This window comes from Protopterus annectens, chromosome 12.part0 (genome assembly GCF_019279795.1).
Source record: "Protopterus annectens isolate FY-2018-M chromosome 12.part0, PAN1.0, whole genome shotgun sequence".
In the NCBI taxonomy this organism is placed as follows: domain Eukaryota; kingdom Metazoa; phylum Chordata; order Ceratodontiformes; family Protopteridae; genus Protopterus; species Protopterus annectens.
The window spans coordinates 1329999547-1330015367 of NC_056746.1; the positions used below are offsets into that span (position 1 = coordinate 1329999547).

The window sequence follows — 15821 nt, forward strand, 5'->3', positions numbered from 1 at the left end:
ACTCAAGGTCAGGGTAGAATCTTCTAGCTGTGAGGTAGACTGCCTAACCGTACAGCCACTGCAATGACAGACATGTTACAGCCAGTAAGAAGGAAGCTAAATGGCTGATATGCCATCATGGCATTACTGCTTTCCAGCCAATGGAGCATTGCCTAAGGCAAGCACACTTTCATTCTGTCTTAAATAACTATATGTAATCTGCTTTGTATGTTGAGTTATTCTTCTTTAGCTCAGCTCATATACTAGAATGCCTTTCTTATCAGACAACTTCCACAAAACAACTGCAGTAAATTATATAGAAAAACATTTAGAATCATGAAGCAATATACCTCAAGGTGTGGTTGTAACTTAAGTACTTGCTTCCTCCTTGGTTAATTCCTTCTTGTAGAGTTAAATAAATCCACAGATTGCAGTCATGTCTTCCTGGACAGTGTGGTAAAGGAGTTCATTTTCATAAGTCCAGCTTTATTTCCAGTTCAGGGCACAGTGCACAGTTTTGAGGCATGTAGCTAAGCCTCTTTTTATCTTAGTCTATGCATCCGTAGTTCTCAGTGGTGCAACACAAGTCAATCTGACAAGAGCTGCTGTATATGCAATAGACATGTGAGGCAGATAGTGAGTGAGATAACGACTTCCTGTGGTACGTTCGACTCTTCCTGCTGATCTTTTCTTGGCCAGCAGTGCTACAGAAATGGACTTTTTTCAACATAAATACTGTTTACAATTTTACGCAGGGATTTTATTTTAGCTCTCTGTTCTAACTTACGCAAACCTTTGACTTCTTCCTGATTCTGTTAGGTAAAACCTTCCTCCAGACTATGTCAATATACTGGTCATTTATGTCGATATACTGGTCATTTCACCAGTCACTCCATGATAACAAAATTTCAAGGCATCTTACATTAAGCATGCAAGCCTCAAATGGCAAATACAGCCATTGTCTTACACCACATTTTTTTTTCATCACACAAGGATGCTGGAAATGCATACAAACTGCATATTAGGCAACAAATCATGCTGTAAATTAACCAGATACAGGTATGTGGCTTCCCCCTGTAGAATGCCAATGGATGCATTACATACTTCATATTAAACAGGTCATGCTTATTAGGTATGTTCCCTTCTTCTCTCCACTAGGGGCAGCCTTTCATCACCCCCAATATCTAGCACCACTTTGGCGTGATAGCTGTTAGGATGTTTGGAAATTCATTACTAAATCATCTTCCTTGTCCAACCATAGCGCATGCTGCAAAAGTTATGACTAACAATATCAGTGCTGTTTCTCTTTGCATGGGTAATGAAGGTTTTAAATATCCTTAGTTCACCAACTATGAATATTTTGTAAATACACCAAAGCAGTTATCATTTTGGTAACACAACTACATATCTGTAATAAGCATGTTATCAATAGGTTTACATCAGTCTAGTCTTGCATTGTTAGCATTTTGTTTGTTCAATGTTACTTGATGATATACAATGTTCAGTTTACCACTCCAATAATCAAATGCAAAAATAAAATAAAATAAAAGGATTACTTTTTTGTCTGTAGAAGAGAATTGATGTGCAGCTTGCTACATTCCTCTGCCACAAATTAACTTCCATACACATCTGCTGACTTGTGATTTTCTGATTTAATCGGTGTGGTTACAGACCACATCTGACTGCTTCTAGATTTGGTAAGATACTGAAGTAGCCAATGGTTTCCAAGCAACAGTCACCCCAACATTGCTTCTTGCTGCCTGGAGTTTCTTGAGTGCTTGTCGCATGCTATCTGGGCATCTAAATGCACACAAAACTGTTTTCCCTTTAGAGTACCTGCTATCTGTGCTGGATAATCTCTCCTGCATACCTTCATTATTATACAGTTTTGATTACAGACAGTTATGAAAAGGATCTACAAAAAGTTGCCTTATTCAACCCACCCTTCTGAAAAGTTATTTGCTTCTCTGCCTGCTTAGTAGTCCTAGTTTCAAACAGTGATAGTTTCTAAATATCTTACACACACCTACAAATCTGTAGTGATCTCAGACTCCCAAAGGGATCACCACCTTCAAATCATGCCTGGATTCCTTTGTATGGACAGTAGACAATGTACACACCTTAGCAGACGTACATACAACATTCACACTTTATAATGCAGTCTTCAGGTACTGTTACTAAACAACTTGCAAGCTGACTAACACACAACTGTCATATTTCTGACTAGCTTTGCTACTTAAATAAACTTGAAAATGTTTACTATAACATGCTTCATCCAATGAAGGAAAAAAACTCTTAGGGTCCATCTTCCTAGTATATAATGATGAATGTCGGTTGGGTCTAGCCATATTAACAAAGATTTGGTATAATGATTTTTGATCCTCTAACATAGGAGTCAAATGGCCTAGCTTACTCCATTCTGGGAATGAAGCATTATAATATGAGCCAGTTTAATGAATCAATTTATTTCTGTACATAAGAGATATGCTCTTATAACAAGTTACCTACACTGAGAATGAAATAAGCTGTCGCAACATATTGGAGTAATTGTACTCTGTCATAATCTGCATTACAACATGAGTTGGTCAGGCTTGATCAGTGTTCTATACCAGTAAACAAATGTAAATAAAAGTACAAACCTTGATAACGATGACGTTCTTTTTTTGTCCTTATTTTTCTTCTTCCCCTTACAAGCTGTAAACATGCATGTTCTGGCCTTTTTTGAGCTTCATCAGTACAGTACAAGTAGTCCTGGGTCTTGTAGTTTTTACTGAATACTTTGTGTGACCTTTAATCCTTTGGCTTTTGGCTTGGATGTTATTTGGGGAAAGCAAACTATCTGTGCTGTACTGATGAGGCCATAAAAGGCAGAAGCATGCAACACGTCTTCTACTAGTGGGGTTTGGTTTTATTGGCCTGAATGTACCCATAAAGATTTAAAAAATAAATAAATAAAAAGTCATGGGCATTCAGAAATCATGTAGCTGAAACACTGGTATGTCTGTCAGGGGTTATTTGCATACATTCCATGGAGCTTCACGACAGAAGGTTTAAGGTTTTACATGTGAAGATTCTAGCTTAGCTGGGCCTTTCTTGCAGTTGTTAGTCTCTAAGAATGTGCTGAAATGCAACCAAAAGGTAACTGACAGTAATTAGTAACTTAACTATTTCTGCTATTTTAGGGGGAGCCAATACATATCAGTCTGGGATGAGATGGCTGACAGTTTGAGCTGCTTTGCTACTCATGGTCTGGATCTCCGCATTCATGGCTTCTCTATATAGGCTAAGACTTTTTCTTCTCCAATAGTACCTTTTTTAGGCAAGGTCACTCTCCTCAAATTACTCACAGAGCTAACACATTGAAAATCACAAAAGTATCACTGCTCACTGCTAGAATCATCATCAAAAAGTTGCACTCCTTACACTGATATATTCATAGTTGCTTAAATGTTTCTAAAAATAGTCAAACAAAACAGCATTAAAGCACATTGGTTATATCCAGCAAAATTTAAGATCTTCCTTCCCTTTGGTAATACAAACTTGGCAGTTGGCACAGAGGGTTAAGGCTGTGATATATAGTTCCTGGGGTACAGGGTTTGATTCCCTGAGTCCTCATTTCCCTATGACCTCGAGCAAGTCACTTAACCAAACATTGCTCCTGGGTCACCCCTGAAAGGGGACTGCATGCCTAGTGGGTCTACTTGGTTAACATATGGGTATTATTACTAATACACCTCAATCCCTGAGAAGAAGAAGAGGAACTGCCCAAGACAGGTGTAGAATGAGTTGTGCTGCATTTCATGGAGGGCTTTTTAAACTGTCGGAATCACTTCCCTTTTTATAAATTGGGACACAAAAATGCATCTCTAGTTGTGTGTCTCCATTTACGAATAAATGCTCTTTCAAAAAGAAATGTGGTTCTGCAACACTGCTAGCAACCATCTTTATTGAAGAAACAGCTACAGAAATTGTGCAGATGTCTTAAAATGGTTAACTTCTATCAGCATGTCAGGTAGCCAGAATGGCTAACGTTCTGTGGTCAACTTCTCCAGTTCAGAATGCCACTCCTATGAATGGCTTTGTCCTTGTGAAAAGTTACATCTCTTGATTTAATTCCCATTGCTGTCGAGAGACCACAGGCAGAGATGCAATCATCCAAAGAAATTAAAACTACTTCATCTGCTCAGTGCTGTTGCGTTCAGCAATAGCACAGCAAATGACATTTAAAGACAAGTTAATTCAATGTGCAAAGGATTGTACAAAGGCTGTCCAGCAGACAGTCCTCTCTATATCCAAATGAAAGCAGAACTCGGCACTGACAAAAGAAATACAACAACGAATATAACATCACCCCATTTCTAATTCATGTTATTTTGATGTGCCAGAAAATGGAATGTGCCCTACACTCAGCACAATTCAGATTTCTCACAAGCTTTTTCCAGGGGCTTTGTGCATTACACGTAAATAAGACACATTAAGCCCTGTAATACAAAACATATCCAGTGCCTCCCCAACACAAGAAGAGTTTAAAATCAGCCTCAACAATGCAAAGCACACAAACTTTAACCTTACAAACTAAACAAGATATGGTTAACGCAACTAGGTGTCTGCAACTGGAAAATGATAAGAATTATCTGTTACTGGGGTCTATTACATTTTGGGTGAATAGAATGATTACTACAATATTTTCAACTACGACACAAATAACTGGGTATGTCAGGAAGCTATGAAAAAGCTCAGGTTCTCAGAAAATAACCTCAAGTTTCAATCTTTCAAGACCTGTTAACATACATGAGTGAAACAATACAATATTTTCTTTATTTTTTATTTCAAAAACCGTCTGGAAAAAAAGGCATCTCTTCTCATTTTTTGATTTCCTGCAACCTCGCAAATAGTATACAAGGACCTGACTCTTTCTTATTTCACAGAGACATAGAGCAAGAAATGTGAGCCGTAAGCAGCACATGAGTTTGTAGTTTCAGCTGGTTTGTACTTCCTAAAGTAAGTAAACATTCTTCTTTTTCTCCACAGTATCTTTGTTAAAGTTCATACTATTTCTTGCCATTGTACACTATTTTGATATGGATTTTTTTTTTGGGGGGGGGAGTATTGGACTGTGGTCTCCTCTTGTTGCAGGTTTGATTTAATTTTGTGCATTTATAAAGCTGGGTATTTATCCATTTAATGTTAATGGTTCAACCACCTGTATAAGAAAAGGAAACTCCAGAAATATACATAATGGAAGTGCATGTTTACAAGAATTACACTTATGTCAGATTAAGAATTTTTTTCAAATTGCAAAACCCTTAAGCCTTAAGTTCTTGTAATAAGTCAACAGATACTGCAATCATTTCATGGAACAGTAATACTGAGATATAAAATAATTACGTAAAAGACATGTGTCTGGAGCATTTCTTCCAGGGCCTCCACTGAAAACTGGCTTGTTCCAAGTAAACAAATGTTAAATAAATAATAAAATAATAATAATAAATAAAATCTTCCTCAAAGGAAAACTCTACCCCCCCCCCCCTGCTGTCTACCTCAACACTTAACTTTTTTTCTCCCTACAGTATGCTTTAGTTGTAAGGAAACTGCCTGTACATTATAGAATATGAGGAAAGGAAAACCCACTCCTCCTTTTGCTAAGCTTAACTTCATACATGCATTGGCAGAGGAATTTGTCTTTGCCTGCATGACATACCACAGTAACAGGGAAATCTGTAGTTTTCTTGACAGGTACTGTCCACAGTCTTGCATAAGTAATCAGTCAGTGCACATAGTTATGAAATTGCTTTCCACCTCCTTAACTGTGTAGAGGAAGGGGAGACAGCATCAGATAGCTGATAGGGTTACCACCTCTCCCTGCTTCTGCAGGACAGTCCTGATTTGGATAGTTCTGTCCTGCATGTTGGGGGGGGGGGGTACGTTCTTCTACCCTTTTTTAAATATACATGTGAATGAAGGCTCAATATGGGCATGTCACAATGCCACATGTCCAAACAATATTTACTTCGGGGGTTGTTCTGTTTTTATTTGTGGTTTTAAAAGTTTTGGTAACATGTTATACATATTTATGGATATGGTAATTGTCCTTCCTAATATTATATAATACATTCAGTTTACATTATGGATGTAGATTGTTTTCATTCTTGCTTTAATATTTTCTTTACAACAGTGATATGCTTGAACGTCTCCTCGTGTTTAAGTTCTTAAGTCTCTTCAAGCATCTCTTCTAGTTGCCATAGTAACCAACGTTCCACTGAGACTCAGTCTTGGTACCCCCCCCAGCCCCACTCACACATGTTTTTTGCTTCTCTTTTCTTTTTTTCAGTATTCTTCGATAAATTCCTCATATTTCATTAATATTTATATATATATTACAATTTGGTTACTTAATGAAACATGCAGCATTGGATAAGTCCAAAAATGCAGTCCGTAATTAAATAACAGAAGATTACTATAACCTTAAAGCTGTACAGGTGTCCCTTATAGTCATAGTGAGGAATCATAGGTTGGAATACAATTTTCATAAACTGCAGTGATGTGTCGTCTGACATTAGTACACATTATATTTTCAGTATTTATGATATATAGAAATGGGATACTGTACATTTGGTTATATCTTACATGAGTTACATTAGTTATCTTTTGTGAGAGTAATGGTGTAATCCAGTGTCATGGAAACACTTGTATCCGGCTTCTTCGAAAAAGAAGTCTTTGAGTGATTTCTTGCATGCACCCACTGTCTTATTACCCTTAACCTTAGCTGTTAAGTTGTCCATAGTGTTTACTCCTAGGATGGAGGAAGTCCTTTTCACCAATGGCTAATTTATAACAGTGTCTCGTTAGGATACAGTAAGGGTATTAGCTACCTCTCGGCAAGTAGTATTTGTTCCCTAAAGGATAGTTTAGTTCTCAGAGGTGGGCAGAAGCCCATACACGTTAGCTTGAAATGTACTATAATTTAAAGACATATAGGTCCACTAGTGACTGGGTCCCACATTGTCCCCACAGTGATAGTTTTAATGGTCATAGTTAGAAAATGGCACAGTGCTAGTTGTAAGCTATCACCAGACTACTATGGTAGTAGTCACTAGGAAAGGTCACAGCATGCTCAGGTCGTACTCTGCTGTACCTTTGTATTATACTTTTTAAAATAAATTGTTCATTTCACTTCCTTATTATGTCGGTTAATTCACAGAGCAGTCTGCTGGGGACACTGTGGTTGTGATACCTATATTACTACAGTGCTGCTTATCTGGGGATTGGCGGACTATTCTGGTACTGGAAAATTGAGAGGCTTGTGATTAGTTTTGGAGCTTTGCTTTTTATCTGTCAGGCAGTGTTGACCCAGTGTTAACATACTGTCCAGTGCACTTAACGACAGAGAGTGAAAGGACAGAGTGGCTTACTTCATGATGCTAAGTGCTGCTCATGCCGGTTTTATGCTTCTTTCTTGCTGTGCATGAAAACGCAGTTCTTTTCAATAAAGGTTGGTGTTTTAGATTCTCTACTCGTGTCTCCCAAAGTTATAGTGTTATCCATTGTTTTAAATACGATGTTCTTTATTTATTGCCTGGCACAGCAACATTTGTGGATGGGTGAAAACTTAACTGAATACATTGAATGATGGTGTATGAGTTATAAAACAAACTGTCCTCTATTGCATTTTATTAGCTGCACTGCATTTATACATCTTTAAATTACTTATTTTGTAATTAACAGTGGTTTTGACTGACAGAACAATGCTCCAACCATTTTCAAATAAAACTTCACGATTGTTTCCTTCCTGTGAGGAACAAATAATTCCTATTCAGTATATTACATTCTTTTTTCATGACTAGGTTGACCTTCCGCAGGAGAAGACTGCCAATGAATGACCTTTTGATCGATTAGATCTGCAGTGTGATTCTGTTTTCTCTTCAAGGTGACTGACGTATATCTGAATGTCTTCTTGTTAACTCACTATTTTTATATACTACTTACTTTCTAGGTAGCTGTTTCTTGTGACTGTAGTTATGTAGACTCCATTTTAGCTTGTTCCTAGTGAGACTTTAGTATCAGACTATACTCATTAATCTTACTAATTAAGTTGTGTAGTAATCTTATTAGTTCAGTTGTGTGATGTCTAGTATTTAACATTTGCTGACTGGGAAAGTCCTACTGAGCCAGAGCCAGTTTTCATCGGAGGCCCTGGGAGAAAACATCCACAATTATAAATTAAGGTTTACAACAGAAGCACATAGTGAAAAGATTAGAGAGAGAGATATTGTGATTTCTGACTCAAGTACAGACTATGTAAATATACAAGATTTGAGTCTAGGGTATAAACTCTATGCAAATGCACAAGATCTAGAAACTAAGTAAGAGAAAATCATCCAAAGTTAAACTATTCCTCATCTAGCATTTGTCAAATAAACGAACACACAAAATAACAATCGCAAAAAAACAAAGGTAATACAGCAAATGAATACAATTATTACACAAGGTCACACATTTTGTGTTTAGTGAGGCAGTAGTAGAGTAATTAATCATAAAATAAAAGTCAAATGGGGTCAATGACAGCTGCTTAGTGCAGAGACTAGTATCAATGCAAGGCTCGGGCAGGGGGAGAACATGAAGAGGAAATATGAGTCGGGAAGAAAAGGGGGAGCAATAGGCAGTGAAGTTGAGTAGAGGATTTGGGGGGGTCAAAGTGGTAGAGATGGAGAGGTGTTGTTAAGGGTGATTTGAGCAGTGACACATACAAGTAGAAAATAAAAAGGTTTTAAGAGACCATTTTTGTTAATGAGTATGAGTTGATTGTCACAAGGAGATGGGTATTCTTACAAAAAATTATGAAAATGAGAAAAGTCTGAATTACTAAAAGTGTTTTACTTTTCATGTTTGTGTGAACAGTAAACATTTGTATTTTTTATTTTTTCTGTCTTACATTTTTGTAAGAAAAACGTACATAGCTCTACTCAGAGCACTATTTGATTATCTATTCTGTATTCTTATATATCATCATCTTGCTTATTTCGACACACACACTTTGTTTCTCTTTTATAGGCCTTTTAGATTTTCTCTAAAGATGTTCTGTGCCATTTTATGTCTATATTTTAAGGCATACACTAGTCCACTACCGTCCATTATGAAACAATATTAAGTATGTTCTGCTAGAAGTAAAAGTGATATAAAATTAGTTTTATTTTATCCAAGCACGGACAAATAACAAGGAAAGGAATGAAACCGTATAAACAAGTGCTTTAGAAGAAGACAAACAACAACAATATTTTATTTATGTGTTTTAGTCCTTTTCAACTCTTTCACTTCACCTTTTTATATCGGATTTCTTAGCTGTATAATTTTCTGCTTTTTTAGCTTAAGATACCAGTTATTATAGATATAATCTCACTTTATTATCAGTTTGAGGATTATTATATATCTTTATTACTGTGACATAAGGCACACATAAGACACTCCAAAAATGCATACATATAACATCATTTTACTCGTAAGTCAGCATTTATTAATCTTATTTATAGTATCTAACAATAACCATATGGCTACATTTAATAACAGCAAAACAAATGCCTCATTAGTTAATTTAGTTATAAATGGAATTGTAGTCAAACAAATGTTTAGGAACTATTATTAAATCTTACTTAATATTTTCTAGTAAAGCTAATTTTGATGATCTAACTACTAATCTTAAAAATGTAATCTTAAACTGAAACAAAATGTATTTTTCTTTCAAAGTTAGTCTTTTTCTTCATAAAGCTAACTTTTAACTTTTACTACCAAACATGTTTTATGTTTCCTAAGCTACATATTAATCTCCTTTTACATAGTAGGCAAACAAACCTACAGAAAAAAATAATTGTGAAACGCTAAACTCTGATGGATAAGATATCACCCTACCATGTGATATGCTGACCAATTGCTGGACAGTGGAGTCCCTGAAAAAGGATGACCACTCATCAGGGAGGTAGTATTACTGTTTCTTACACTATCTTTTTTAGCAATGCTCTTCTAAAAGATATGAGCTACAAAGAACGACTGGAGGCCTTATCTCTGTACTCAGATGCATATAGACTCCTTAAAGGTTACCCGTGTCTTGCTTACAGAACCATAAGAGCTCCAGTAAACCAAGAACTCTTATACCTCAATAATTCAAACAGTCCAGCTAACAGTAGGGTCAGCGATCTAAATCTACTCCAACAAGTAAAGAAGACCAAGAAGAGGAGCAGATTTGTCATATGCAGTGCCTATCCTTTCCCTGGAACAATCTTCCTGTCCGAATTAAGTAATATGACACGCTGCCTGCCTTTAAAAAGGACTTGCACAACTGGATGACTTCATAAATTCACTCTCGTATGGTTGGCCTGACCCTATTTGAAAACAGAGCAAGGCCTAAGGCTGGGGTACTGGCGTGGAGGAAATGGCCTTATGGCTCAGTTGCCTTGTAACTGCTATTATCCTACAATAAGGAGAAATAGATGTGTCATATAATGAGTTGCCTAGTGATTTTGGAGATGTCTGACCAATGAGGAAGAGGGGTTACTGTGAGATAGCATGGTCATCTGCTAGGGAGAAACAAAACGATCAATTATCAGGGAGGATCAGTTTGTCATGTCACAGCCTCACCACTGATAAGACAGACAGCACTGCTGTAGCGCTAAGAGGCAGGTATTGAGATGTGTATTCATAGACAAGCTCAATTTTGTCAGGTTCTACATGGATCCACCAGTTTCTGGAAGGTTACTGGAGGAATGTAAGTTCTGTGGACACATTCTTGGATAGATAACCCAACACCGTGCTTCATTCCAAGACACCGTTTTTGTCCTGGTTTTCTGGTTTCCTACTGAAAAGCATTGTAGCACTCAAACTTGTTCCCAGTGCATGGAAATTAGTCTGCATGCCTTCAGGTATTACATGACTCTAACTAGCACTGTGCTCCTGTTGGTTGTTCCCATAAAAGTGCAACATTAGAACTTGCAGGGGTTTGAACCTTTGTGTCACTTGAAGAGATGCATCAGAAAAGGAAATATACTGCCTGATGAATACAACACCTGTACTGTGATTCTAAAGTAAACTATTCTTACAGTGAGGTATGACTTGACCTTCAGTTATGGACAATCTTGAAGAAATAGCTCTGCCAAGCAGTAGCCACTACAGTGCTTTTTCTTAGTCCTTACAAAGTTTGGGACGGCTTGTGTGTCTACCTAACCACAAAACCTAGGACATGAACTGCAGTCATGCAACAAGCTGACCACTGAGGAAAGATTTAACTGTGTCATGCAAGAAGTGGACTAGTGATAAAAGGGAAGAGTGCAGTTCAGGCTTGTATTTCAATACAAATTCATTGAGAACAGCAATGTGCTGTTTCCATACATGCATTTATTAATGTTATCCAGTTCCTAGAGTTTTATGTTTGTATCGCAACTGCTTGATGTCTGTTATATATTACAAATGCGTCAGTCTGAGTATTTTGTATACGAGTTGTCTCATACTGTTCCCTCTAAACACTACTTTGGCCGTGCTGCAGAACCATGACTCTAACGTTTTACTCAGAGGCAGCTCTACGCTCATATCCCGTGCAACTTCAACGACAAGCAGTATTTACAGAAATCCTGACCTGAGAAAAGGAGTCGTGATTTTACCTCTGGACTTAGCTATGGATTTGGATTCATTATTCTAGACTCTTCTCTCTCCCTTCAGTACTTCCTGTTTCATTCATTTTCATATTCTGGGTACTTTGTACTTAAGTTAATATTTCAAAATCATTGCTCTTTTATAGAAAAATTTCACCTCAGCTATTTTCAGGTTACTCTTCCAGGTACACCAAGCCCCAATGCATCACTCACCCTCTGACAAAATGACTGTCAATACTCTTCTTTTATATCCGCACCCCTCACATTGACCTCTCCCCTTCTGTCACTTAATTTCATCCTTGACCACATTTGCCTCAGACAATACAAATTCTGTAGGTAATTATGTTTCCCACATTGAACACTTCCAGTCTCACAGCTCATTTAATATCTCGTGCAGCTAAGGTACATTTAATCATCAGGTAATTTGAAGTAACCCACCAGAAACATTGGCATAAATTTACGAGAATAAAATATTTCCTTTTATTTCTGATGTAAAGTAACTGCTAATGCCTTTATCATGTTTAGACAGCATGTTGTACTTCCCTTTGCTTATACTGTATTATACTGTAGAGAATCTGCATTGCTGTAATTTACTTTTCATAATGCCTGGTCTATATCTGAAAACAGTCTGTGTTCATCACATACATAGACAGTTCTTCTGACCACTTGCAAATGGTTTAAATTTGCTACACCCTGAGAAAACAAATATGTGTTTTTGACATCTTGCTCAAGTTTAAAACCATACCAACATCTCAGCATTTTCTCTAGACCCAGCAGCCTCAACAAGGAAATACATTAGACCTCCGATTACTTGGAATTCTGTTTAGACCTACTACTGTTCCACAGGGAACATGGTGATCTCCTCCAATAAAGACTCTCCTCACAGATTAGTGCTCGCTGCAAAATCACGACACCACGTCATCCCTAGGCAACAAAATATTCATATCTTACATGAAGCTCTGTCTTCCTGCCTCTCCTTCCTCCAGAACTCAATCCTTAGGTTTATTTTCATAGGTTCATAGGTTCATACTAGGCTATCTGCCCTAGGGCATTTATAAGCTTAGCCAGAGTGTGTTTGGCTTTTGCCACCCATTTTAAATTTATTTTGCTATGCCCTTTTTTGAGGTTAGTATACTGTGCCTCTGTCTAACAGTGACACAGAAGTGATACCCGGGGTAAACCTACGATCTCCCATCCACTCATCAAGATTCCTCTTGAAGAGAGTCAATGTGGGACTCTGCCTAACCTGGACTGGGATTTTATTCCAGAGTGAAGGGAGCCTCTGGGTTATGAATCTGTCCCTCCAGCATGTCCTATTTATTTCAGTGCTGAGGTTCAAGTCTCTCGAGCACATAGCTCGATGGGATTTGGATTTTCTGAGGTGCAGCATGTCCATTAATTCCGGGTTGGACTGGCTTTATACGTCAGGCACAGATCGCCTCTGAGCAGGCGGTATGCCACTGAGTAGAGCTGGAGTTTCTTTAACCGGACAGCATATGGCATCTGTTTGAGCCCTTTGATCCTCTTGGTGAGGTACTTTTGGGGTCTTTCCAGTTGCTGCAGGTGTCTGGTAAGGTACATCCCAAAAGGGGCACTGTACTCAATTATGGGCCTGATGAGGGATGAGTAAAGAGGCACAATGACCTCCCATGATCTAGATGTGAATCCCTTCATGATTAGGTGGGCTATATAAAATGTTTTTCTAACCACTTTGGCCACGTGGTTGTCAAATGAGAGATTGCTATCAACTTGGGTCCCCAGGTCCCTAATTACTTCTTCTGTACTTTACCACCTATGTGGTAATATGTGGGCACTTTGTTTTTGCCAAAGGGGATGACTATACACTTTTTGGCATTTAGCTTGAGGCCATGGCTCTGGCACCAGTTGTCTGTTTCTATGAGGCCCTTTTGGAGGAAGCTTGTGTCGGCTGGAGAGTCGATTATGGCACCCAGTTTGCAGTCATCTGTGAACTTGGTCAGCCACAGTCCTTCCATGTTGGCCTGTGCCTCCGAGAAATATATACTGAACAAGAGAGGTCCCAGGACTGAGCCGTGTGGGACGCCACTTTTAACTGGTTTGGAGTCTGACATGGCTCCAGCAATTCTAACCATGTGGGTTCTGTCCTTGAGCCAGTTTGCAACCCATCTAGTGACATAGGGGTCTATATTTAAGCTGGTGAGCTTATCTATAATGCCCGAGTGGGGTATTGTATCGAAGGCTTTTGCGAGGTCCAGGTAGGCTGTGCGGACCACCTTCCCCTCCTCAATGGCCTTGGTGACTGTTTCAAAGAAATCGACCAGGTTTAAGAGGCAGGATCTGCCCTTAACAAAGCCGAACTGGGTAGGATCCAGTGTCTGTAGGTCCCCAATATCTTTATTTATGAGGTCCATGATGATCCTTTCCATAGCTTTGCAGATCAAGCTAGTCAGGCTTATGGGGTGATATTTTTCAGGATCCGTTGAGGCACCACCTTTGTGGAGAGGGACCACTGTTGCTGTACGCCATTCTTTGGGTACATATCCTGTAGTAGGGCTGAGATTGAACAGTAGTTTTATGTTTGGGTTTAGCTCTTCTTGGAGTTCATGTAGGACACAGCCGGGACACCGTCTGGTCCCATTGATGCTGTGTTTTTTGCTTTGGAGAGGGCGGCTCTTACCTGAGCATCTGAGATGTCAGGGGGCAGCACTCTGCTGGGATAGATATTTGCCCTTTTGGTGGGGGGGGGGGGAGAAGTTTGCGCTGAACCTGTCAGCTAGGATGTTGGCAATGTCTGTGGGTTCGGTGTATTTTTTGTCATTTTGGACTAATTCTGAGCATATCTTGGAATTCCCACCCAGGTTCCTAACATAACTAAAGAAAGCCTTGTGATTATCCTTAGTGTCCTGTGCAGTTTTTCTCTCGAAGCTGGCCTTAGATGATTTTATGAGTGCCCGTAGATTTTTGCTAATACTGATCAGAGATGCCTTCCCTTTTTGGGATTTTGCTCTATCATGTAGTAGCTTCCTCCTTCTATTGTATAATTTGTTTATGGCTGGGGTCCACCAGACAGGATGTCTGCCTTTGGAGGATTGGGTCTTGGTTTTATTTGGGATTGCATGATCCATGCATTCCTAAAGGTGTTCATAGAATGCGTTTATAAAGGATTCTGTGGTCTGGGCCGTATTTTCCACAGGCCCGGGGGCTTTGAAGGATTCCACCTCGGTTTTGAGGAGTGTGAAATTTGCTTTAGAGAAGTTTTTCACTGTGGTTTTCTGGGCAGGGGGTGGGGTCGGGATGTGAATATCCAGTGAGATTAGTTTATGGTCTGATCTTACCAGTGAGGGATACAGTTCTGGTCTGGAGCATAGAGTCCCCATGTTGGTGATGAACAGGTCCAGTATGTTTTCCCCTCTTGTGGGAGTGGTAACAAGTTGTTCCATAGCATTTGAGTTTATAAATTCTAGGAAACTTTGGGCTAGGGTGTTGGAGCTAGAGTAATGCTCCCAGTCTATGTTTGGGTAGTTGAAGTTGCCCAATATAATGGTGTTTGGAGAGACATTCATATTTTCCAGTGTTCTTAGGAAGGCCGAGTGGGGTTCCTGGGTTTGGGAGGGTGGTCTGTAGCAGGTTATAAACTGGAAGGCAGTTTTACCCACTGTTAGTTGCACATGATAGTCTCTGATGCTTCGTGCTGTGCCACCAACCTGGAGGTGTGGGTATCTTTGACGAATATTGATACTCCCCTTCCTTTTGTGGTTCGGTCCAAGTTTTGGGGCCGAAAAGCATGGTATGAGGTATAACCTGGTAGTGCTGGGGTGCTCTCAGGAGCCTTGAACCAGGCTTCTGTTACTGCACAGATATCGATGTTCTCCATGCTAAGGAGAGTTTTGAGTTCATGCATCTTGAGGTTTAGACTTCTGGCGTTGAGTAGCATTACTCTTAGTTTCTTATCCCTTGTGATACCTATGGAGGTGGGTTTGTCTTTTGAGCCTTGCCTAAAAAAGTCACTATGGGGGTAGCAAGAGCCTTTGCCAATATCCGAAAGTCCAGGGGTGACAGGTGCAAGCCGTCCCTAGCGAAGCATCGTGGCTTGTCGAGCATGTCATCCCAGGCTGACAGGCATTGGATCCCCTTTGAATGACACCAATACTTAAGCCAATTGTTGAAATTGATCATCTTGTCTTTATATTGTGGCATCATTCTTGGTGAGGGTAAGATGCTTCTCAA

The 15821-nt window shown here is 39.1% G+C and overlaps 1 protein-coding gene across 5 annotated transcripts in view; it reads right to left on the bottom strand.

Annotated features, from left to right (window-relative positions):
* The window catches only part of RGS19 (regulator of G protein signaling 19), an 895116-nt gene that overhangs the window by 260993 nt on the left and 618302 nt on the right, over nt 1–15821 (bottom strand). Inside the window, exon 1 of one of the 5 annotated variants that reach the window (XM_044090384.1) lies at nt 330–586. The exons of the other annotated variants lie outside the window; for them this stretch is intronic. The gene's annotated coding sequence lies outside the window, so the exon portion shown is untranslated. Of the gene's footprint in view, nt 1–329; nt 587–15821 lie in introns of those variants that run through there. 5 annotated transcript variants of the gene reach the window in all.